This window comes from Panthera tigris, chromosome B1 (assembly GCF_018350195.1).
Source record: "Panthera tigris isolate Pti1 chromosome B1, P.tigris_Pti1_mat1.1, whole genome shotgun sequence".
NCBI lineage: Eukaryota > Metazoa > Chordata > Mammalia > Carnivora > Felidae > Panthera > Panthera tigris.
Genome location: NC_056663.1, coordinates 93531854 through 93559725, shown reverse-complemented (window position 1 = coordinate 93559725; position 27872 = coordinate 93531854). Strand labels below are relative to the sequence as shown.

The following is a 27872-nucleotide window of genomic DNA, read 5'->3' as shown; positions in this document are numbered from 1 at the left end:
TTTTTTTACTTCTATAAACATAAACTTCTATAAAGGTGACTTACCAATATAAAGTTATAATTATGGTTAACACCAAGGCACCCAATTCTCCAAATACTCATTTATTATTATGTAATATAATCTTTTATAGGAAGATCTGGTAGTTTAATCTACAAATTTAACCCAAAATATGTGTTCTCTGTTTGTTTTTATCACTTATATTTATTTAAAGAATTTACCACAGTGGAATAGGTTCAATTTTATAGGTTAGGCCTAGTGAATTAAAATCTTGCAGGTGAGGGATTTGAGCTCTAAGCCAGTATAATTTTCATTCATAATACATAAGTAAATTAGAATAACAATCTAGATCACTAAAACTAAGCATTTTAAATTAGTTCCTTTTAAACATGACTCCGCTTAGATAGTTGAACACAGGGAGTATCTATGAGTTGGGAGATACAATGTTAAATTAAAGGATAGTTTTAATAAATTGCCACTGAGACACTGTGGACAACCCATAAACATCACCTACAAAGTCCCTCTAAGTACTGAATTTCCAACACCTGATCCAAGTCTTATTAAATCTGCACTGAAGCAAGTATCTGGCAAGAAATAGTTTCTGTGGCTTCATTTTTCTCTTGCTCAGCCCATTTACAATGCCTGGGTTTATTCCCAGAGATTATACTTGATGCAGAGCTCACAGAAAAACCTGTCTGAAATGTATCTGCTACTGTATTTTCTTTTCCCGCTCCTTTTATCACCCATTTGGCAAGCAAAATTAAATATGCATCAAGTGCACCATACTCATAACTTTTATTAAAAAGCAGTCACATTTTTATAGAAGAAACAGTCTATAAAAAAGAAAGTTAGAATGCAATCTCCATGAGATCAGGGATTCTTGTGTATTTTTTCTCCATTGTACCCCAATTAGTCCTGTTTCATTGAGTATCTGTTGGATGAATTGATGAAGGGCTTTGCCTGCTCCATTCTTCATTTCTCTTTTCCATGACCTCACGGGAGATAACCAGGTATATAAAACAATCTTTTCTAGGTCAAATGTGACTGATGATGGGCACAATGGTTTTGGCTTCTCTTGAACAACAGTTTGGTTGCTTTGAGGTACCTGCCAGAGATTTGGATGTAAGTGAAAGTTAAAGGGTGGAATCAATCCCAGGGTGTATAATTTTCTGGTTAATGCTTTCACAAATTATCACAAATGCAGTGACATAAATGGCACATGTATTATTTTACAGTTCTAGAGGACAGAAATCTAAAAGGAATCTTAAGGAACTAAAATCAAAGTGTCCTCAGGGCTGTGTTCTTTCTAGAGGCTTCTTTCTGGCTGAGAAACCAGAGAACCTCTTTCTGGCTGCTTCCGTTTCTGTTTTGTTTTTGTTTTTGTTTTTTTATTTTTTTTATATTTATTTATTTTTGACAGAGAGAGAGACAGAGCATGAGAGGCGGAAGGGCAGAGAGAAAGGGAGACACAGAATCTGAAACAGGCTCTGGACTCTGAGCTGTCAGCACAGAGCCCTTCATGGGGTTCGGACTCACAGACTGTGAGATCGTGACCTGAGCCGAAGTCGGATGCTCAACCAACTGAGCCACCCAGGTGCCTCTGGCTGCTTCCATTTCTAGAGGCTATGACTTTCCTTGGCTCCAGGCCACATTACTCCACTCTTTGCTTCCAGAGTTTCCTCTATTATAGTCAATTTTCTCCCTGTTTCCATCTTTTTTTTTTAATGTTAGTTTTTAGAATTTATATCCAAATTAGTTAGCATATAGTGCAACAATGATTTCAGGAGTAGATTCCTTAATGCCCCCTACCCATTTAGCCCATCCCCCCTCCCACAACCCCTCCAGTAACCCTCAGTTTACTCTCCATATTTATGGGTCTCTTCTGTTTTGTCCCCCTCCCTGTTTTTATGTTATTTTTGTTTCCCTTCCCTTATGTTCATCTGTTTTGTCTCTTAAAGTCCTCATATGAGTGAAGTCATATGATTTTTATCTTTCTCTGACTAATTTCACTTAGCATAATACCCTCCAGTTCCATCCACGTAGTTGCAAATGGCAAGATTTCATTCTTTTTGATTGCCGAATAGTATTCCATTGTATATATGGACATTTGGGCTCTTTCCATGCTTTGGCTATTGTTGATAGTGTTGCTATAAACATTGGGGTGCATGTGTCCCTTCGAAACAGCACACCTGTATTCCTTGGATAAATGCCTAGTAGTGCAATTGCTGGGTTGTAGGGTAGTTCTATGTTTAGTTTTTTGAGGAACCTCCATACTCTTTTCCACACTGGCTGCACCAGCTTGCATTCCCACCAACAATGCAAAAGAGATCCTTTTTCCACATCCTCGCCAACATCTGTTGTTGCCTGAGTTATTAATGTTAGTCATTCTGACAAGTGTACGGTGGTATCTCATTGTGATTTTGATTTGTATTTCCCTTCTGTTTCCATTTTATAAGGACACTTATGATTATTTTAGGGCCCATCTTAAAGATCTAGTATAATCTCAAGATTCTTAATCACATTTGCAAAGTCCCTCTTGCTATGTAAGTTAACAGCCTCAGGTTATAAGAATTGAGACATGAGCATGTTGGGAAGTTCTTATTCAGACCACCACACAGGATGCATTCAGTAATCAACTGTGTCACCATTTGCCTGTGACAAACATTTATTGCTTTCATAATCTTTTTATGCTTCTTACTACTAAAAGAAATGTACTTTCCTCCTCAATTTTCCATTTCTTGCAAGTTTTCTATATCAGTAACAAAGTCTTACTAGTTTTGGTTTATTTATTGCTAGTTATTAGAGCCAGAGCCCTATTTCTTTTTTCTTTTTTCTTTTTTTCTTTTTTTTTGTTCAATTGCTTTTTCTTATTTTTCATTTTCATCTTCAAGTCCTATTTCATTACACACAGGAACCAACCCATCTTGACATTAAGGTATGCTAACAATTATAAACTAATATTTCTATCTTTTCCTTAGGTTGCTAAAAATACTAAGAATTTTTATTTTTCCTTTCTTTCTTTTTTTTAAATGTTTATTAATTTTTGAGAGAGCAAGAGACAGAGCGTGAGGAGGGTAGGGGCAGAGAGAGAGAGGGAGACAAAGAATCTGAAGCAGACTCCAGTCTTTGAGCTGTCAGCACAGAGCCCAATGCAGGGCTCAAACTCATGAACCACGAGATCATTACCTGTGTTGAAATTGGACGCTTAACCAACCGAGCCATGCAGGTTCCCCTGTTTCCCATTTTTCAAGGCTAAATGAAAAAAGTAATATTGAGAAATGAAGAAAAAGTTTTTATTACTTTTTGTCTTTTTAATACTGATGATCTAGTAGTCTTTACTTGTTCTATGTTGTTTTGTGGTCTGTTTACTAATAAGAAAGTATATATTGATTAACTAAGTACGTATCAGGTGTCTATTGTCACCTTGTCCAGTGAGAATTTTTCAATAATTTAAAAAAATATGAAAAAGGTATAGGAAAACTTTGGTTAAAGGAAACAGAAACTTATAATAATCATAGATGAAAAACATCATGAGAGTTTTTTTTAATTACTTCTATTGTAAACATCTATAGTTTAGCCTACATAATATCTGAAAATTTATTTATGTGACTACAGTAAGTCAATTTAGGTGGGATAATACTAATTTATGACTAGAAATAAGAAAAACTGCAAAGTGACTTTATACTTTCTTAAAATAACAAAATAACAGAAATTTTCATAAAACAAGTTGTGTTTTTTTCCATACTTTCATGAAGTCATTCCTTGGCCTTAGGCTTCTTTCTTCAAGTTTTTCCCTTTCTCTGTCTGTCTCTCCATCTCGCTCTCCTATGAGGGAAAGGATAGACCCTGATCAAAATGCTATGAAATTTCCTCATGATAGAACTGAAACAGGCTTTAGAGTTATTCTAGTAAAATAAACATGCCAGGATTCAATGATTCTACAACTTTCTCACAATTATACCATATTTATTAATAAGTGACTAAAAACTTGTTGCAGATTTTTTCCTCTTTTATTATGCCTTCAATGGATATAGAAAAAGTTACCCAAAAGTTACAGCCTAGTTCATTTTTTTTTTCCTGTAACATAGAGCCTTGGAAATTTCATAAAACGTGGTGATTTTGAGTTTTTTTTTAAGTTTTATTTTTATTTATTTTGAGAAGGATAGAGAGCAGGTGAGGGAGGGGCAGAGATAGAAGGAGCCAGAATCCCAAGCAGGCTCCAAGCTCTCCGCGCAGAGCCTGATGGGGGGCCCAAACTCACAAATCTCGAGATTTTGACCTGAGCCAAAATCACAAGTTGGACGACCAACTAACTGAACCACCCAGGCACCCTATTAAAAGTATATTTGTATGAGGTATATGTGCGAAGATGTGTATGAGTTTACATGTGTATGAATATTTTAAAATTAAGTTTCCTCTGTTCAAAATCAGTCCTAAAATTACAGCTTCCTTTGTTCCTTTCCATTTTTTTATTCCTTTAACAGAGTTACTTAAATATGTTTGAAGTTTATCTTCTTCAGTAAGAATCAAAATTATTTATTCTGGCATTTTCTGTTAATGTACAGTTTCTGCAATATCTTAATTTGTGTTTCTTTTGTAAGCTTTATTTGCTTTTGTAAAACATTTTGCTATGTTTATGTATTTTTGTATTTTTCAATTTAATGCTTTTGTGCATTAGCAAGATGAATTTACAGTGGAAAATACGTCAGAGAAATTATATAAGCATAAACATCATAATTCTAGGTAAATTATGAATGTCATGGTGCTTAAAGTAGTGGACAATTGCATCCGGTTGAACAATTAGGAAAACTTCAAATCAAAAGAAGCATTGAGTCAACTTTGAAACTTAGTCATTTATTGACTTACCATTATCAGGGCATTGTGGGGCCAGGGCAATGTGTATTTTAAGAACAGATAACTATAAGTTTCATATATGATATGTTATACACCATATATTACCTTATTACTCAAAGGATTTGACACACATTTAAAATATCAATATTGTGTGTTTCAAAATTCAAATAGAACTGGAAAAAAGGAGGGTTTATAATTTCATAACATTTTAAATATGATGTTGGAAATTATACTCTTCAAATTTTATACATGAAACAATTGTATACATTAAACCAGAAAATGATATATTTTCCTAGTTATGAAAGATAGAAATTCATTAATTAATTCATTCAATGCTATTTTATGAAATCTCAACTTGAATTTTGTTTCATTTCATTATAGTCAAATGTGCACAAGAAGAAACAATGAATTAAATCCTTGAAAAAAAGCTCTTTTATTCAGTGATTAGATATATAATTTGCTTCTGAAATATCTATTCACAAAAATCATGAGTTACTATAATTACACTTTGAGACTACACACATATGCCTGTGAGAAAAATTAACTGAATTAACTAAACTGTGCCATAAATTTATATTCAGTTTCAGAAATACATTAAGATTTATAAAATGGGTATTTGGTCTAATTTTGGGTAAGTTAACTTACAGCTACTACAGAAAGAAATGTTCTGTGATTAGTGACTCCGTGAGGAGTTTGCAACAAGTTTAACATAATGTCAATCCTTGCAATAACCAGTTATTTTTACCAGCAAAAAAGAGTTTATTGGGGAATAGCAGAGGAATTTTAATTTGGGACATGAAAGCTATGGCAAATCAGAAGAGACAAAGGCAAGGTCAGCTTTTATTAGGTTTTAGGAGGAAATTGAGGAGGACTGTTTGGAACAAAAGTTCACTGGAAAAGAACAAGAGTTTGAGATTGTGAAGATTTCTCATTGGCTGCCAGCAGTGGTTAGTGTGTTGTTGCTGGGGGAGAGAAAGGGATTTTGCTTATTTTTCTTAAAAGCAAGAGATAAAATCCCTATGTGATAAATGTCCCTTTTTTTGTCAAAATAATTCTTCCTTCTTCCTTCTGGTTATGCAGGCTGCAGTGAGTAGTATGTGCATGAGAACCCCCTTCAGATCTTCTCAATTTCATGATAAATGAAGTTTTCTTTCTTTCTTTTCACATTTTCCCCTTTTGATCAAGATCTTTCCTCAAAAGCATCATGGATCTAAGGTCATTTTACCACATTTAGTGGTTTTGTCTCTCAGTGCCAGAATGGACTTTTCCTGGTTGTCCTGTCCCATGTGCACGTGAGGAAAAGTGTACTGAATGGAAATTGCGAAGAGCACATTCTAGCGATAAGGAAGGTAGGAGGAAGAACGCTCAGGAGTGTTCCACCTAAAATCTGTGCCTTATCAATGTCGTAAGTGTTGGAGATCATCTCAAAGGCCTGAGCCAGCATCACCCAATTTGGTGCATTATTTCTGCAGCAACTTGATAGGCAACAAGTACAAAATTTAAAATTGATTAAACAGGGGTGCTTGGCTGGCTCAGTCATTACAGCATATGACACTTGATCTCAGGGTTGTGAGTTTGAGCCCCATGTTGTAGGTAGAGTTTACTTAAAAAAATTGAGGGGTGCCTGGGTGGCTCAGTCAGTTAAGTGTCCCACTCTTGGTTTCAGCTCAGGTCATGATCTTTCAGTTTCATGAGTTCAATAAGTAAATTAATAAAATAAAATTGATTATACAGGAACAGAATAATGACCCCAATTTGGGAAATAGTCCTAAATCAGAACCCCTAATCTGAAGGTTACCAGCTGCATAAATCAAGGGTCCAAGTACTATTATGTGACATTCACTTTAGCCAGTGTGGTCATTCTCTGATTTTATGCAGTTAGGTTTCTACTTACCCAGAGAAATTTATCCATGTGCAACAGGTGGTATTTACTATCACATGAATGATTTCTTACTCAACAAGTAGATAATCTTGAGCTATCTGATTATGCAAAGTTACTTTAGCCAATGAGTCCAGTGATAGTTGTCAAGCTGTTATTGCTTTGGCTGTGGAATGGGCTAGCTTTCCTAATATTAGGGAAAGATTTTTCCTTATGCATTTACTTGCATTTACTCCAATGCATGGGAGAAAGGCTGTCCTTAGGGAAGCAAATCCAGAGTTATGTATGCCTCCTGAAAGTTCCTGTTTAAGATGGCTACGGATGTTCAATAGAGTAGACCAAGGGGAGCTTCTGATTTTCTATGGATATTAACAGAGACAGGTCCCGATAAGCATGGACCTCTGCTTTGTCAGCTATCTTAACATTCTCATGCCCTTGGGAAATGCTGTCCACCTCAAACAGAAATGAAACCAGGTGGAGTGTAAGGATTCCAGCTAAGGTCTGGTTATTGATAGATTCATTAGCTGGGATTTCCTGACTGACCCTTTCAAGCGATGGGTCCAAGGAATTGAGATAACATTCTGAAAGCCTATCCCTTCCTAAGGAGATCTTTTCTTAAAACCTTGCAAAGAGGTATAATCCATTTGTACTTCCCTTGGGTTCAGGGAAACAGATCATATTTAGATAAAGAAAAGAATGTGGAGGGATAAGGGTCATACAGCAAAAGTGGAGGTGTTTAGTTGAGCTAGCATGGTTATAACTGGGAAAAGGTTGAAACAAGGTATGGGAACACCAAGTTGTAAAAACCTAATCTGATAGGAAACACCCATAGGCTCGCAAGTATAACTGGCAGTGACATTTGGGACTAAAGAGACATTAGCTACAGGTTAAGAACACAGAGTCTCTGACACTGAATGAACAGAACAGAGTTTCTGGTGACAGATCCAGCAGTCAGAGATGTTTCCCCCTTTTGCAATAAATAGACTGAGAAATTTAGATAAAAGCATTGTCTCTCCAAGAGAAAAAGGGAAAACAAGCAAACAAAGTAAGAAGCAGCAGCAGCAAGAAAGCAAAAAGACAGTCCTGGTCTGCTCAGATTGGGAAAGTTGTCTCCTTTTGCTGTTGTATGCTTCAGTTCCTGGAAATCTTTACTTTCAGGTCACTAGTTGGTGTGCAGGACCAGTCTGGGTTTGGTACTTTCTTTAGATATAACATGTAAATCCAAGAGTTTATTCCTTGGAGTTTGTTAGCACAAGGGTTGGTTAACAGTAACTGATAGGGGTCTTTCCAACGGGGTCACAGAAAAGTTTATCTGGAGATGTCTTTTCCAGTAGATGAAGTCTCAGAGTTGCAAAGAATGATGTTTAAGGTCTCTCTTTCAGAGGATCACACTGACAATATTGCTGTATTCGGTTAACAGAAACAATTAGGTTTTTACAATATTGAAGTATATGTCCTTTTTATAGGCTGTGTATTAAGAGAAGCAGGAACAAGGTTCATTGGGCATCCTATTACAAGAAGGGAGTTTTACAGAACTTATGCAAATGGACACATTGTCATGAAAAATAAGAATATTTGATAAGAGTTTCAGAATTTGGGAGAAATTTGGTAAGAAGAAAGAGTAAATGCTTCAAACTTTGTTGTAAAGATACACTTTACCAAATCTCAGTTAAGTTAAAGACAACTTAAAGGAGAAGAAGAAAAGGGGTCTTTTTAATCTGGAAAACAAAACTTTGTAACAATCAGTTTTCCATTAGGGTTTTGGAAATTCTTACTAGTTCAGGGTTATGATCTTAAATGTATCAAAACCTGTGTTCTAGAGTATTCATCAAAGTCTTTTTCATGAATCTGTTTGAAGATGAAGCACTTAAAACAATCGCCTTCAGGGCTTCCCAACTCCATTTTAAATGAGGTTTCTTTTATTTATTTTCACAATAGGAGTAACTAGAGCCAAAAAGACAGACCCCAAAATAAAAATGGATAAATCAAAACAGAGCCTATAAACTTACTCTTCCTCCCCAGGTTTTTATTATTTCAATATAAGAAAAGTCGTAGAGGAGAGAAATCAGAGAAATTAGGTTTTCTTTTACTTTTTCCATTTTTCCTCTTCTTCTCTTCCTTTTTCTTCTGAATAACACTTGAAGATCATTTGGATTTGGATTTTGGAAAGACAGAGCTAGAAAAAAAAATCTGACTCCACCAAAAGTTGCAGTATCTGAGTAATTTACCAATAAACCAAATATATCACTTAGAAGTAATTAATATGTAATTGAAAGGAATCTATTTAATTTTTAAACTTAGTATTCTCTTGCCTTTTTTCTGGTAAGTGCATCCCTTTTGGGAGGCAACAGCTTTGCCAAAAATGGTTCTTATGAAGCTGCCAATCATATTATCTCATCCAACAAAACCCAGAATTTGACATGGGAGCTAAACTAAGCAACTGTTTTTCTTGAGTATTATTTTCCCAAAAAAAGGACATTTAAAAAATATAATTTATGTTAGTAATGAATGGTTTATTTTACTTAATACTACACAAGTTTGCAAAATATTATATTATCAAGTAAATACTTGTAATTTCTATTGTTCATTAAAACAAAAGTGTGGGGCGCCTGGGCAGCTCAGTCAGTTGAGCATCTGACTCTTGATTTCAGCTAAGGTCATGATCCCAGGATCTTGGGATTGAGCCCCATATTGGGCTCCATAATGAGAGTGGAACCTGCTTGAGATTCTCACTTCTTTTGCCCTTCTCCCCATCTTGTGCACTCTCTCTCTAAAATAATAAAAAAAAAGTTTACATATGACATTGAAATATTTATAGCATTCTAACCATAATCTTGCAAGACAGTGAAGTTGTCTCTATTTTATAGGTATGGAAATGAAAAAAATTTTCTAGAAGGAAAATTGGTTTTCTATCAAGCTCATTTTATGCTGGGGAAAATTTATCTAGTTCAAATTGTCTCTTTATATATAGAAATATACTTTCCTAGACTGTTATAATGTACATGGTTTTGTAAATTTTACAGTTGTATAAAGACAAAACAATATAATTGAGTTATCCTCACTCCTAGTTCACTCATCCTCACTCCTAATTTATCTTTGAACACAAATACAGCAAAATATGTATACATTATACTGTTATAATCAATGGCCCTTCCATCAAATAAATAATTGATTAATTAAAGAATTGCTTACTTTTTACAGGAACTCTGCTAAATTTTGAGACAAAATGATCACTGCTACAGATCTCTAATTGAATTTATAGTCAGTCATCCAGGATATACAATCAATTTAATAAAAAAATAGAATACAATGTGATGATTTCTGTGGTATCAAAATAAGGATGTTATGTAAGAAAAGGAGAATAAAGTCCAGTTGAAGAGAATGAAGAAGATAGAGAACTAAAATACATATAGTAGTTATTCCTATAAAAGAACAGTTCAGAAGAAGAAAATACATTTTCTACATAGGGGAGTAGCAGTTCTAAAATCCTACAGACACACACACACACACACACACACACACAACACACACACAAGCAGATATACTTGAAAACTTTTTTGGGTTAGAAACTCTTCATAGTTAAGTGAGAACCATATAATGGAAGTGTTGAAAGTGATATAAGGGCTTTACTCTAAGTATATTGGGAAAACACTAAAAGATCTTAATAAAGTAAATGGAATAATCAGATATATATATTTAACAATCACTCAGACTGTAAATTGGAGGATGGCTTGAGAGGAAGGAGAAAAGTCTAACAGAGGAAAAATGTTGAGCAAAATGAATATAAAGAATCATATCATGGATAGAAACATATATAAATATAAATACAGGAAAGATTAATATGGTGTGTTACTGTCAAAAATTTTTGCTAGGTAGCTTAAAAATATAAATGAAATAAACACATTTTGTGGATAAAGTCATGTACCAAACTGAATAAATAAGGAATGGAAAGATTGAAGCTTCACGTGGTACACAGAATGATGCCTTAATTCTAAACATGTCTACATCTTAATTCTCAAGTATAACAAAATATGTGTGAGATCTATGTGAGGAAAACTACAAACTCAGAAGAACAGAATCAAAGAACAATTAAATATATGAAGAGATATTCCATATTCATCGATAGGAATACAATATTAGCATGATATCAATTCTTCACATTTGATCTATAGATTCAATGCAATACCAACAAAAATTCCAGCAATCTATTTTGTGGGTGATTAAAAGCTAATTCAAAAGCTTACAGGACAGGCAAAAATTCCGGAATAGCCAACACAATATTGAAGAAGACAAACATTGGTGGACTGACACTACCCAACTTTAATACTTATTATAAAGCTATAGTAGTCAAGACAGCAGGATATTGGTGAAAGAACAGACAAATAGATCAATGGAACAGAATAGAGAGCCCAGAAACAAATCCACATTAATATAGTCAACTGAACTTTGATAAAGAAGCAAAGACAATACAAGGAACCAAAGACAGTCTTCTCAACAAATGGTGCAGCAACAACTGGAGATCCACATGCAACAACAGCAAAAAAGTGAACCTAGACACAGATCTTACACCCTTAACAAACATCAACTCCAAATGGATCACAGACATCAATGTAAAACACAAAGCTATAAAACTCTAGAAGAAAACATAGGACAAAACCTAAATGACACTGGATATAATGATGACTATCTAGATAAAACGCAAAAGATATGATAATGAGAAAAAATAATTAATAAATGAACTTCATTAAAATTAAAACTTTTGCTCTACAAATACAATATGAAGAGACTAAGACAAGCCACATTAAAGGAAAAATATTTGCAAAAAATGTATATGCTAAAGGATTGTGATAAAGGACTATTACCCAAAATATACAAAAAAATCTTAAAACTGAAGAATTAGAAAACAATTCTGAAGAATTAAAAAATGGGCAAGGACCTTAACAGACACTCTCCAAAGATACACAGAAGGCAAATAAGCATATGGAAAGATGCTTCACATCATATGTCCTCAGAAAATGCAAATGAAAACAACAGTAAAATACTACCACACGCCTGTTAGAGTGGCTAAATTCAAAACCATGACAATACCAAATGCTGGTGAGAATGTGGAGTAACAGAAGCTCTCATTCACTACTGTTGGGAACGCAAAATAGCACGCCACTTTGAAAGGCAGTCTGGCAGTTACTGACAAAACCAAACATATTCTTACCATATGATCCAGAACTCATGCTTTCTGATATCTATCCAAAGGAATTACAAACTTATTATCCATACCAAAACCTGCATACAGGGGCTCCTGGTTGGCTCAGTTGGTTGGGCGTCCGACTTCGATGCAGGTCATGATCTCGTGGTTCATGACTTCTGGCCCCGTGTCGGGCTCTGTGCTGACAGCTCGGAGCCTGGAACCTGCTTCGGATTCTGTGTCTTTCTCTCTCTCCAGCCCTCCCCTGCTCATTCTCTCTCTCTCTCTCTCTCTGTCTCAAAAATAAGCAAAACATTCAAAACAATTTTTTAAAAAACCTGCATACAGATATTTATAGCAGTTTTATTCACGATTTCTAGAACTTAGAAATAACAAAGATGTCCTTTGGTAAGTGGATAAATGAATAAACTATGGTACATCCGGTCAGTGGAATATTATTAGGCACTAAAAAGAAACGATCTATCCAATCATGAAAAGACATGGAGCAACTTTAAATGCGTGTTACTAAGTGAAAGAAGCTAATCAAAAAGACTACATACAGTATGATTCTAACTATATTACATTCTGGAAAAGGAAAAACTAAGAATACATGAAAAGCATCAGTGGTGGATAGGGGTTGGAGAGTAGGGTGGGATAAGTAGGCAGACCACGAAGGCCTTTTGGGGGAGTGGAATTACTCTGTATGATACTATAATGGTGGATGTATGCCTTTATAAATATTTCTTTTTTTTTTAATTTTTTTTAACGTTTATTTTTGAGACAGAGAGAGACAGAGCATGAACAGGGGAAGGGCAGAGAGAGAGGGAGACACAGAATCTGAAACAGGCTCCAGGCTCTGAGCGGTCAGCACAGAGCCTGACGCGGGGCTCGAACTCACCGACCGTGAGATCATGACCTGAGCCGAAGTTGGCCGCTCAACCGACTGAGCCACCCAGGCGCCCCAGTATTTCAAAACTTATTGGCAACATGAGTTTTGTATAAGATTGTGTAACACCAAGAGTGAACTATAATATAAATTGTGGACTTTGGATGACAATGATGAGCCAGTGTAGTTTCATGAGTTGTAAGAAACGTATCACTTTGATGAAGGATATTGATAATGCAGGAGGCTATGCATGTGTAATTTAGAGGGTATGCAGGAAATCTCAATACCTTTCCCTCAATTCTTCTGTGAACCTAAAATTGCTCTAAAAATGTAAAGTTCTGGGGGAATAAAAAAGAGCATGGCAGAAGTGATGCTGCATTACTTCCAAGGTTACATCATAAACATAGGACTTCCACATGGCCTTTTCTGTCTTAGAGTGCTTGTCTTTGGAAATACATATCATGCTGCAGGGAAACCCAAACTACCTCTTGAACTGATTTCACAATTCAAGGCTCATAAACAAAGAAACTGTGCTCCTAGTTTGACAGTAACAATCAACAACTAGACAAGTGAGTTCATGAGCCATCACATGATTGCAGTACCCAATCTTTGATTCTTCAACCTCAGGCCATAGAGATCACAGAGCTTATACAAGGAATCCCCACTCTGCCTTTTTCAGTATTCTGATTGATAAGAACAATATGGGTATTTAGTGACAATAAATTTTAGGATAACTTAGTACAGTGCCTGAAGTATGTCATCTTTGTATTGATAATCATCATTATCAAGTTTTTACTTCTCTAATGACCTACGTTAGATTCTGTCCAACAGTAGAATAATTGCCTCACGTAAAACCTCAACATGCTTGTCACTTTCCTGGATCATTTCACAAAACTGGTAAAAATTCCAACCTTGGATTCAACTTTGACTAGCCACATGTATACCTATGCAACTGAAGATATCTGGAAACAAAAAAATAAAACTCAGCTATGCTGGCTGGTCCATTCTTTATATCAGTGATGACCAAGCCAGGTGGGCCTTTTATATTTGTTCAGAGCATTTAAAAAGAGGTCATTTTAGGGACACCTGGATGGTTCAGCTAGTTAAGGGTCCAACTCTTGTTTTCCGCTCATGTCATGATCTCACAGTTCGTGGGATCCAGCCCTGCGTAGGGTTCTGTGCTGTCAGCACAGATCCTGCGTGGGATTCTCAACCCTCTCTCTCTGTCTACCCCTGCCCCCACTTGCTCATGCTCTCTCTCTCAAAATAAATAAATAGGCATCAAAAATAATTTCAAATGAGGTCCTTTCATTACATTACATGGAATAAATAATATGTATGTCTTAGATTCCATCTAGTACAGTTGACATTACAACTTATGTTTAGATCTTATGTGAATTTGCTGTCCTCCAGTAGGCTGTACTTTCTTATCCATTCTTTTTCATAACTCTTTTTGTGGAAATTATGTTTGATTACATTCTGTTTTATAAAATGTATCTTAATTTTATAGTATTAATATTAACAACTTTAGAGCATCACCCTATGGTTTCTTTGGTTTTTTTTCTCTTTAAACACATTAAAATAAAATTAAAGTGAGGCACTCAATTTATAAATTTTTGTGCAGTTTCATTAAAAGAAAACAATATTACAGAAATGAAAATAGAAGGGTTATATAATTTCACTTACGAAAAAATAAAGGCTCATAGGACAATATTATATATCATATAATAAAATATTGTGGTAAATTATAAGTGCAATTTTGATCAATGAAACTTCTGCCTCTGTGCAGCATGTTAACTCTAATCTATTTGAGAATATTATTCAGTGATAATTACAGTTCTTCATTAGAATAAAATAAAATAATGAATCTTAATAATGCAGTAAAAGTAAATAACCTACATGATTTAGTTATATAACAAAATATTAAGATAGGTAAATGATTATATTATATAAATTTTGAACCATAATATTTCCTCATGTAAGTGCCATATCACACTAACATAAGTACTGGATCTATATATTTGACTGGGGGTTTTCACTTATATCAGAAAATTTTTATATATATATTCAGAAGTCAATATTTAATCTTCACTCTCCTTGTATTTCATTCTCTATAGTAAACCATATGGACTAGACTCATTTATGTTTCTAATTAGAAGACAAATTTTCTGAAACTCTGTATAATAAATTATTACAATAGAGACATCTCACTTGTACAGGTGGGATGCCAGAAAAAGACAAATAGTCTAAAGTAAAAAATGATAAAGGGAGCCCACAGAGATATACATCAGACAAGTCAAAAGCTTCTTGGTTCAGTGAAGGCTCCTGGCAAAATCATTTAACACATAGTTTTAAAGTATTATATATAAAAAAAAAAAAAACTTACTCTGCTTTATATAGAAACTGTGGTCTAGTGATATATTATATATTGTTTGATTGATTTCTTTTAAAATTAGCAGTATATTAGGCTGAAATGGAGAGCCAATAGAAGTGTTAACATAATTTATTCAGGCTGCAAATGTTAAGTAGTTTTATTCATTGCGGGAATAAATCTATCCCTCTGTTTGAAACTATCAATTAAGTTGATGGCTAAAATTCATTAAAATAGATGTATAGCATGCTATTCAAGACAAGCAAATGCTCCATCTATCACTGATAAGTAAATGATTGTAAGGGAAAAAATGATATGGAAAAGATGGCACTTTAGCTTTCAATTTACAACAGATTAGAACCAAAGTATATGGTTAATTTACACTGTAAATACTAAGTACAAAGTCCCCATAAACATTCCTTGAATTCTCAAACATGTTTCCTTAACTTTACTGTTTTAATTAGCAAATCTATAGAATCTTACTTTGTATAAGTACATTTGAAGCAGAAATTACTAAAAAGGAGGCAAAAAATTCAAATGGTCTTATTTTCAGCTAAAACAATACAGAAGAAACCATGTATTTATTTCTTGTGAAATGATGTGTTTTAAATAATAGTTTAAATGTGTTTTGATAGTTTTCAATGTATTCATAAGGCTGGAGAAAAAGTATCATGACAAGAGATTTCACTATGATTACCATTATTTTATACATTAAATTAAATTCAGAAAAGGTAACTATTAGTCCGTAATCACTAGCTACCATTCTGAGTCAAGATTGCAACTCAAATCTACTTTCCAAAACATGTGCACTTTCCCAAATGTCCAGTCATCTCATGTAAAACAATTTTGGATAATTGGTAAGATTCACAATTCAGTTGAAGCCATCAGAAAAAGAAAAGATTTACCACCCTCCCACACATACACATCTTCATCATTACTAGGAAAAAGCATATTTCACTGTCATTTAAAAATACAAATCATAATGTTATTTCACTATAAAACTTTAATTTACATAAATATTTTCTGTTAATTCTTTTTGTGTGTTTTTAAATAAAAAGGTTTGACTATGATGCTATCAAAATTTTATTCCCTTACAGCAAATGGTGATTCTTTTTTTTAATTTACATCACATATTTGTGAGAAATAAAAATGGTACTGATAAGAAAAATTGTATTTCTAAGTCCATATTTCTCTTTTTATTTCCTTTCCGTCTTATTTTTCCTCTTCTTTATTTGTCCCTTCAAGTTCTTCTTCTCGGTCTCATTCTTCTTTGCAAACTTCTCAAGAACAAAGAAGTGTTTCAAATCAGGAATATATGCAATTGCCATATAATGGGAATTGGAGGTTATTGATTCCAGGAGACTTTAAAATAGCATTGTTTGAGGTATGATTTTTGGGTTCATATTTTAATATTTTAGAGACAAGGTATTTATTACTACCCAAAAAACTCACACTTCTACTGTTTTGTTGTTACACCACTCACTTAAAAATATCTTTCTAACACACCAATATATTACTTTCCATTACCTCTGTCTGTTGACAATGTGTGCAGTTCTCTCTACAAGATTGACACCAAATAGGTGTGGTATTGTATTACGATTCAAAATATTTGCTGCTCCTCTTGGGGAAGGATTATACTGCTGCACCTTATCAATGTCAATGTTGGCAGCGTAATTTGCGGTGACTCTTTCTGCAGAATGATAATCCTTCCATCGCTGCCAATTATCTCAGACTTAGTAATTGTGATTTGTGATGATCCATCTAGAAAGAGAACTGTACATCCTTGGAGTTTGAAATCAAGAGAGGTCATGTAAATCATTTTAGCCAATAAAATTTGTGTCAAGGGAATATGTGTCACTTCTAAAGCTTTAAGCTCACAGTTAACCTTATCTCTTTTATCTCTCTTACCTAAACTTATCTCTCTTTTTGTAGTAGGGGTGCATTCATTTCACAATGGACATTTAGCATGAGATAGAAAAATAATTTCTTTTCATAGACCATTAAGTCTTAGAGCTGCTTATTAACACAACGTAGAATATTATATCCATACTAACAAATGTTGTAACTGAACTTTATTAAAATCAATTTGGAACAAAATAAAAATTAGCTTAGTGTGGCACCACATTTTTTGTGATGAAGAAGTGATGGAACTTGCTTTATTGTGAAGGTCAGATTATTTTTTTATGATAGTCTGCATAGGATGAGAAATAAAATTTTTGATTTAAGAAATTTATCTAGAAATTCCTTTTGATGGCATTGTGATTGAATTTTTGTTCATATTGTAATCATTTATGTTGCTACTATAAGGTCAGAGATGATGTCTCTGTAAATACACATCATTTAAATCACATTGATTTTGAAGAGTGTATTAGCCAGGGTTATCCAGAGAGACAAAATTAATATACATTATATGATACATAATTATATTACATTATATTATATTATATTATATTATATTATATTATATTATATATATGTATTATGTACAACACCTATGTGTGTATATGTTGACTCTTGAACAACAAGGGTTTGGACTGCACAGGTCCACTTATACAGCACAGTGCTATCAATGCATTTTCTCTTTTTTATGATTTTCTTAATAACATTTTCTTTCCTCTAGCTAACTTTATTGTAAGAATACAGTATATAATACATATAACGTACCAAATATGTGTTCATCAGCTGTTTATTGGGAAGGTTTGATGTCAACAGTAGACTATTGGTAGTTAAGTTTGGGGGGAGTCAAAAGTTATATATGGATTTTGACCATAATGGGGGTTCAGTGCCCTTAAACTCTACATGGTTCAAAGGTCAGCCCTCTCTCTCTCTCTCTCTCTCTCTCTCTCTCTCTCTCTCTCTCATCTATCTATCATCTATCTATCTATCTATCTATCTATCATCTATCATCATCTATCTATATCTATCATCTATCCATTTACTTTAAGGATTTGGCTTACATTACTTTGCTGCCTAGCAAATCCAAAATCAGCAGTGTGGCTGAATGCTGGAGACTCAGGAGAGCTGGTGGTGCAATGAAATCTGAGGTCAGTCATCTGGAGAATTTCTTCATGTGCTCCTCAAAGACTCAAATTATTATTATTTTTTCTATTCAAGGCTACAATTGATTGGATGAGGTCACATTTCTGAGAGCAATCTGCCTTACTCAAAATTCACAGATTTAAATTTTGACCTCATCAAAAAACACCCTTTAAGTTGACACAGAAAATTAACTATCATGAAGATATATTTATATTTATTCATCTAGATTAGTAGATAGGTAGACTGTTGTAAAGTTGGTAAATAATTACCTTGTGATTCATAAAAATGAAGGATGATTTTAGTTTTTATTTGGAAAAAATTTTAATTTGCTATTATCTTGTCACTCAAAATCATAAGCTTATACAAAATGTATTGTCTATTAAGTATTTTTGATACTACTATATATACATAAATAAATATGACTTTAATCACATGAATTTTTAACTCAACATGCATTTTTTTTGTTTTGAGAATGAGTTTCAGACCTTTAAATAGAAATTTGTTAATAAATGTTTGAAAATCTTAGTAAATAATATAGAAAAAAGGTTAATCTCAAAAAGGAAACTCATTTTGCCTTAGGTAGCACACTATAATATTTATCTTTAAGGCAATTAAAAATCCTCTTGGCTAATTATAAAAAATTAATTTTGAATCGTAACCTTTATGTTGTTATCTCCTTATAAACCATTTAAATTCAGCTGCAGGCTGTGGCACTTCCCAGGTCTCTTTGATGAACATAACTCAAAAATTTTGTTGTTGTTTTCCCCCCAAGGAAAGGAAGTCATTTAAAAAATAACAGTGTAAGACAGTTTGAAAATGATCTAGTTCCATTCACTCATTTTACCAGAATTAGCAAAGTTGTTATTATTATTATTATTTTAAATCTAGAAATGTAGAGACAAGTCTGTTGTATCCATTTTATCATTTCATTTTTCCCCAAGAGAATCACAAATGCTCAGCTATTCTTCTCAGTTTATTTTCTAAATTTCAAAATCCATCAAATATTAAATGAGCATATACTATACGAAATACACTTTACGAAGCATGGTGGAGAGGAATTATGTGTAGGAAGAGTGGTGAAGAAGTCATTGCCACTCTCTCCTCACTCTGAAATATGATAGAAGCTTTTTTTTCCTTAAATATGCAGCAAAAGTATTCAGATTATTTACATTAGGATTAGTAATATCTTGTTCATTGGAATAAGAAACAAATTATTTTGAGAGTTTATTGTTGATGTAATTTGAAGAGCTATAATTTTTATCTTTACTATCTCTATGGAGAAATAGATTTCATTGTTGTTTATATTTCTCTTACATATTTGTAAATACGTGAAAACTTCATTAAATTAGCAAAATGTGTTTCTAATACCTCTGTGCCTCAAAATGTTATGTGGTGATTTGAATTTTTAAAAAATGAATTATCAAAACGTCTCCTTTTTTTTTCCTTTCCTAGTAGATAGATCCAACCTAAGCACAGTTAAAGAATAATGTTTTAGGCCAGTGAGAATTTTAATTATTTCTTTGGAGTTCTGAGCAAACTTTTTTTTAATCATCTGGACTCCACTCCTGTTCTATCACATTATAGAATTCAATTTATATTGAGACTTACATCTTAGGACTTTGTGTTGTTTTCAAAAGAGTATTTATTTAATAAATATCTTTAAAATACATTCTACATCTACAAAGTGCTAATGATAAATACCCTATATCTCAGTTTTATCTAAAACAGGGGAACAGAGCATGATAGAACACTCATTTGTAAAAGCAAATATGTCTTTCCCCGTGAGAAGGCTACAAGTTTATTTACAGTCAATTTATAATATGTTGTCATAATCCTCTTTACACAGTTTTCTCCAAACAGGATTTAACACCGCTGGATGAAATTAATTTACTGACTTCTGTGGTGTAAGATTGATTCTGTTGATAGATAATCAGATATTTATTCAGCTTCCACTGCGGTTTAAAAGAAGTTGCCTCAGTAGATGCAGGTAAGATAAGATTGAAAGTATAAAAGGAACTAAAGATCTAATTTACTTTAAAAAAAAAAAGGATCTACTTTAGTGACTTAAATTTCTTTCAATATTTCTCTATATAAGAGTTTTATCAGGTTTGCAAATAGAGTAATCATATTATAATGTATACAATGGTACATTTGAGAGCAAAAAGAGTCTTGTTAATAAATAATATTTTAAAACAGACATAAATATGCACGTTCCTGGGAAAACTGGACATAAGTTCAACTTATCTATAAATGACTTAAAGAGAAGAGCCATTTACTTAACCATGATATCCTCAGGACCCAATCTGGCACATAATGGGCACTTAATAAATATCACTTGAAATAAATGATGGGTGAATTTTTCAAAAAATAATCATTATTTCTTCTTTATAATAATTTATTCATTACAACCTCTATCTATTACACCTGTAACTCAAATTCTATTAACTCTAACATTTTAAGGAATGTCCGTATATTAATTATTTTAGGTCAATTTATATTCTGTGAAATAATCTTGACTGCATTATATTAGTATTCACTTTCACCCTTTACTGAAATCAGTTTGTATATCAACAAAATATATGCACATTGGCCTCAAATTTCCAGACGTAATTGTCAACTTACTGACAGAATTGGAATAGTACAAAGTTTGGTAACTTAACCTTGAAGTGCCAATGTCAATAATTGGGCTCAGTGCAGAGCCCAATATGGGGCTTGATCCCACAAACCACGAGGTCATGACCTGAGCTGAAATCAAGAGTCACATGTTTAACAGACTGAACCACCCAGGCACCCCATTGTCTCCAATTTTAAAAGCCTTAGTATTATTGCTTGCTTTCAACTCTGAGAAATTAGTGTTGTTTTTTTTTTCAATAAAAATATATAATAAGCCAATTGATAGGACCATACTGGAGATGTAGTCTTCACTGGGGAAGAAAAGCACTGCCATTTGTGATGAGCACTGGGTGTGATATGTAAGTGATGAATCACTTACAGGGATTCTACTCCTGAAAACGGTATTGCACTGTATGTTAACTGACTAACATTTAAATAAAAAATTGAAAAAAATAAATAAAAGCACTGTCCGGTAACCAAATTTAGAATCAATATTTATAATTAATATAAAGAAATAGCATCTTAATTATTCTTTTTTAAAAAATTTTCCTCCCAAGTTTTTTAAGCTTATTTATTTATTTTGAGAGAGTGAGCACAGAGGAGAGGCGTTGAGAGAGACAAAGGGAGAGAGAGAGAGAGAGAATGAGAATCCCATGTAGGCTGTATGCTGAGCACAGAGCCAATGCAGGACCCTATCTCACGAACCGTGAGATCATGACCTGAGCCAAAGTCAAGATTCAGTCAACCGAATGAACCACCCAGGCACCCCTAAAGGTTGGCGTGTTTGTGTGTGTGTGTTTTATGCTTTCATTCTCTTGATTAAAACTGGTTGAAAATAGTTCTGTGTTCACTGATTTCAAGTATATAGAACTGAGCTATAATTTATTTTCATTATTCATAGAAAATATGATTTTGAGTCTTCAGTGAATATATCAGTATCTGATTAGTCATCAAAACATTTCACTAGCTAATAAGATTTGTGGTGGTGGTGGTCGGGGTGGATATAGTGGTAGTCGTGGTATCAGTTTCGGTTTTATGCTTAATTGTTTGCTGTTTTTGCTTTTTGCTTTTGTTTTGTTTTTATTCCTACACCTTTAAAAATAATTCATCATCACTTTATATTTTATCCATTAAGAATAATTGATGACACAGGAAACATAATTGAAATCTCCTAAAGGAAATACTTTGGAAATAGTATAAAGTAGTATGTCTTGACTTATATAAGACCTCTTATGTAGCCGATATTTAGCAAATACCTGCTAAAAATGGTTGAATTATAATGCATTCTACCATATTTGGAGAGACAATTGATTAAAGTATGTTTAAAATTTTATGCTTAATCACAATTTTAAAAATATACCAGGGTCTGAAGGTTTTTCATAAACAAAAGATTGTTTTACTCTTATCTAGATTAGGTATGTATACATTTCTAGTATGATGACTGCTTGATTAGCTTGGCTTTCCCAGAGCAGAACCTGAGACAAAAATTTTTATTTCAGTTAGCAGGCCGGGGACTGAGGGGAAGGTGACCAGGAAGGAGGGAATACAAATGTAGGATTTGTTCTTGAGTTAGCAATTACCATAGGAGACCAGTTCTTATTTTTGTTGGTTCTTCTGAGGAATTGTATCAAAAACATCTCAAAATTTTTTGTGATGAAAACTAAAAGTAGAAACATCTATTCCTTAGATTCCTTTACAGTTAACTGTGAGTTGTTCCCTTGTGTTAAGGACACTACATTTTCATTTTGCGCATTTAAGAGGGCCAAGGGAGTGCACTCCGCTTTAGGAACCACAATGTGATGTTAGAGAAGCTTTGTGAGGAAGAAATGATGGTGTGTACTTGAATCTCTATAAACAAAACAAATAAAATCTTGCACAGAAAAAAATGCACTTTATCTGGGGTTGTAATCAGGAACGAGGCTGAGAAGATGTGAGGCAGTTAACAGCAAAGATTTAAGACAGTCTATCCTTTGAACTGTTCACATATGCATCTGCTGTCCATTGAATCCAAGCAATCACCACACACTCAAGGTGGCAACAAGCTACAATCTCCACGTAGCAATTCAATGCAGGGGGATAACAAGCTGAAGCTCTTGCTATGGCAACTGGCCCTGAAGACATTGTTGATATTATCTTCCTCTTCTCATCAGTTCCTTTAGAGTCAATAAACATTTTAGTTAGACCACAGGGATGGCCAAGACTTTCTCCCTGAGGTCAGGGAGCCTGAGTTACCTCAGGGTAACTTGCTTTTGTTCGGCTTTGATTTCTTCAATTGCCTATTCACAATTTTTATCAAAAGTGGAAGTCCAAAAATAACCTATTAATCTTCTCTTCTATTGTTTAGTAATCTACCTTAGTTTCTCATAGCTATGAGGAAAAATTAAATGTACCACTAGATCCTTCCTTTTTTAACCAATTTTTAACATTTATTTATTTTTGAGAGACAGAGCACAAGCAGGTGAGGGGGAGAGAGAGTGAGATACAGAATCCAAAGCAGGCTCCAGGCTCCAAGCTGTCACCACAGAGCCTGATGCAGGGCTTAAACTCACGAACTGCGAGATCATGACCTGAGCTGAAGTCGGACGCTTAACCGACTGAGCCATCCAGGCACCCTCCTTCTTTTATTTTCTTCATATTTACTAGTATGAGGAGACTGATGTGATCAGGTATAACTTACAACTTCAAGTTTAGTAAAATCTTAATCTCTCTGCTGGTGGAAATTTCCCTCCAAGGAACTATGACCTCTAATCCAGCACAGCCAGTGTTTATCAGTATAGGAAGTAAAATTTGTATAATTGAGTCAAAGGGAATGATTGATTTCCATTAATTCATTAAACCATAGCTTTGGGAAACCTAGCACCACATACTACGTTTTCAATATGTATACTGCATCAGCCATAGTGGATGGTTGGCGTCCAGTGCCTCAGTGTGTAAGATGAGCTTAAAATTACATATATATAATACATATATACTATATATATTGTGTTCTAGAGGATATTATCCCTCCTATGCAGGATGCTAGTACCTTCAGTAGTCTTTTAGGGGTCTTTAATCATTTCATTGGGCCAGAACAGTTCAGTCTATGAAATATGGTGTGACCAATAAATTCCATGGTGTTTCACCTAAAGACATCTAGATGTGAGACAATTTTGTGAGGAATTTCATGGCAATAAATAACAATTCTGCAAATCTTCTGTTGGCGGTACAGGCAGAGGCCCTGCATACAAAAAAGGAGAAAAGACAAATCCATTTAGTTAATTTTTAAAAAGGAATCCAAGGATAGCTGTATGTTGGGAATCTTATCTTTCTATGAAAATTAAATGATCAAGTATATTTCCTGCTGATCTGCATGCTAGGAAAATGTTCCTTCACTATTATTCTTTAGTTCCACCCTGAATATGGCTTCAGTGTGGCAGCAATTTATCTTCAGCTTATTCTAAGATGGGAACCTGATTCATCTGTCAACTGGATATGAGTTTTTTCATCATTCACCAGTTGCATGGTGAAACTCCATGAGGCTGGGCATCAGTGTAACAGAGTTGGGTGATGGGGTAGACTAGGCCACTCATTCATAGTATTTACTTGTGCCTTCTTTACACATGAAGTTCTTATCTCAAAAGTATCATTTACATCATATTGGATCCTTATATCTGAGAATATTGCTTTTTTTATGGTCAGCTCCTTTCATATACTCCTGAGGCTGGCCACTTGATCAGAAGCTCTATGTCTATTAGAGTTTGGTAACAAGTAAGGTTCTGCTTTGAAAATGTTGAATAGTTCCTGTTACATAAGACACAGCCTTTCTCTCAGCCACAGCAGTCCGCACTGTGAGTCTTCTATTGCAATCTGTGTTAGACTCTATATAACAACCTCATCTATAGTCGATATAGCTCTAACATCACTGGATTGGCTGGCTGACATAGCCCATGCAAGAGTGCAATTTTAACCATGACCTTGACCTGCTATAGAGCCCTCTAGTGCATTATGTACAACTCAAAACTTGCAACATTTTGATTCACCTAAATAGGTCCAAAGAGTTATTAGTTTTTATATTACTCATTTATTCCCAGTCTGTGCCTCTGTTCTGTCTAGTCTCTATTTTATGGATTTTTTTTTCTAATTCTATTTTTTTTTTACCTGTAGATGTATCACAGGGCTCAATTCTTACTTCACTCTTACTTTCACTCTCAGTTCTTAATTCATGCTCATGCCTTTTATCACCATCGTCATCATGATTTTCACTTGCTCAAGCTTGTGAGCTACATATTCAACAACCAATTGGATATTTCCTTCTAGTTGTTTAACAGAAAAGTGAACAAAAGTATTTAAAAAAAACATATATCACATTATACTTTTCTCACTCCAGAATAGAATGCAGAGTTCTGGTAGTGGATATCTATATCTATCTATCTATCTATCTATCTATCTATCTAATCTATCTAATCTATCTATATTTAAAAGGGCATTTGTTAAGTGCTTAAGAAAAGAAAGACCAAGGTAAACTCAATCACTTCATATATAAAATATATTGTGTATGGCAGGAGAAGCTACTCTTTCTTTAGCATGTTTGTTTGTGAATTATGTTTATTAAAGCAGTCGGTTGTTTTTAATGTCTTTGTTCAACATGGCCAATCTTTTTCTTTCCTTTTTTTTTTTTTTTTTTGTTCTATTTTTGCAGCTTGGTAATTCTGCATGCCATTGTTCCTGCCAAGCAGGTTATAGCATTGTCATATTGCTAGAGGTCATAATTCAATATATATTTTAAATGTTTACACTTTCTCTCTTTGTTAGTTACCCCCATTTCACCTTTTGTATATAATGTTTTACAGGAATGCTTTTGGATTTTATTTGTATTTATTCCCTGTAAATCTTCAGCCTAGTAGGCAAGTGAACTAATAACCGTCTCTTTATTGCCTGAAGACTGGCTGGCTTCCAGTACCTCATTGTTAGCTGATCTGTTTAGTCTTTTCATGTTATTTGTTTAATAGTATAATTTTTAAAAGACCCGCTGAACACCGCTGTTTTTGATGTTTCTCCTAATAGAACTACTACATGGGTACAATAAGATATGTTTCGAAGGTCAGAAACAAAAGCATGAGAATAAGCCAATTGAAAATAAAAGTGTGTTGTTAAGACGAAGTTGTAATTCTGAAGAAATACATAATTTTGGTCAGAGCTAAATAAATAAAAGATGTATATCCATTTTCTGTTATTTGAGACATTTTTAAATCCTTGTCCATATATTTAAGTCCTTTTCATATGAAATACTATTGTATTTTTTCCTTACTTATGTTTCTGGTATTTTACTCAGTTTTCACAGAGCGAACATTATGAGCTTATATCATTTTTACCTGCTAGAATCCATTTGTATTGAAAGAAAACAGTTAAGTGTTATAAATATTTTATTTGGGATAATCTTATTTAACAGATGAGAAATTTTCATCCATATGGTTTATTCCAACTTATTTTTTATTTTAATATGTCTGTTTTTTGATAGAAACAGCTAACTGTTGCACATAATATTCCAACTAATATATTTAAAAAGCCCTCAGGATTTATATTCTTATGGTTGTTCTCTATTCTATGTGCTTAACTTTTACTAAGTTATTTAAAAATTACATTAAAAACAATACTGTTATTTAACACAGTTGACAGGATCATCTTTGGCACATAAAAATTGGTTGGAGTTCAGTATTCTGTGAAATGCATGCAATATTACTCCCACATTACTAGAATAAAAAAGTATAAAATTAAAGTCTTGCATAAGCTCTTGGAGTATAAAAAGGTTTAGATATAAGAGGCTCAAATGATAATTACCAAAGCACAAAACAGTTCATTAATTACATAGAAATAATAAAATTTGTAAAATGATGAAATCTGGAAAGTGATGAAGGAGAAAAGGGGGAAAGTTTGCTTTTATCTCTTTTTCTTAGGTATGCATTATAGAAGGAAAAGAAAATGTAAGAACTTGGGAAATGATTTCCGTCTCTTATTGTAGTCACTTGACTTCTATGGCCCTGTTGCAAGATGAATGCTGATGACTAAATCCATGTGGGCTATAACATCATTAAAAGCTCACTCTTGGCAGCTTTAGAATCAAAGTGGAGAAAAAAGATCTCTTTGGTTCCAGACACTCTCCTGAAAAAGAGGAAGGCTTATCAGGCCCTTAAAGCCACTCAAGCAAAGCAGGCACTTTTGGACAAGAAAGAGCAGAAGAGAGGAAAAGAGCTCAAGTTTAAATGACTGGAATGGTTCCTACATGATTCCTGGAGGCAGCAACATGACAGGATGTGACTTAGATGACCAGAAATAAACCTCATGGCTTGGAAGTGCCAGATAAACATTCCTTGGCCTTTGTTGTACACATCAAAGGATTAAGAGTGAGTTCACTGGTGTAGAGGACCATTGTAAAGCCTCACCTGCAGATTTTCAGTGGTATCTTTGTCAGAGTGACCCCACCAGACCATAAAAATGCTGCATATAGTGGAAACTTATGTGAACTAGGGATTTCCAAATCTGAACTCTTTCCGGGAACTCATTTTGAAATGTGGACAAGCCAAGATCAAGAATAAAATCATCCCTGGTTTGCCTGGTTGGCTCAGTCACTTAAATGTCTCTTGATTTTGGCTCAGGTCATTATCTCATGGTGTTCCTGAGATTGAGCCCTGTGTGGGGGTCCATGCTGTCAGCTTGGGATTCTTTCTCTCTCTGCCTTTACCCCGCTTACTCATGTGCATGTGCATACTCTCTCTCTTTCTCTCTGTCTCAAAAATAAATAAATAAACTTAAAAAAATAATAAAACCATCTATTTGACAGACAACACAGTGATTGAGGAGTACCTGGGAAAGTATGGTGCTATTTCTTAGAAGACCTCTTTCATGAAATTGCCTTTACGGGGAAAAATTCCAGGTGACCTCTGAGTTCTTATGTACTTTCTATCTCTCAGTGGCCTGTCATGCTACCAGGAATAGAGTGGGCTTCCTCATGGAAGTGGGCTTAGCTGCCTAACAAGGTGAACGCATCAATCAGCTCTCTAGGCAGCTGAATTAA

General features: G+C 34.0%; 1 pseudogene; it reads left to right on the top strand.

Annotated features, from left to right (window-relative positions):
- The first annotated feature begins 1056 nt into the window (after window positions 1-1056).
- LOC102957427 lies at window positions 1057-27872 on the top strand (annotated as a pseudogene).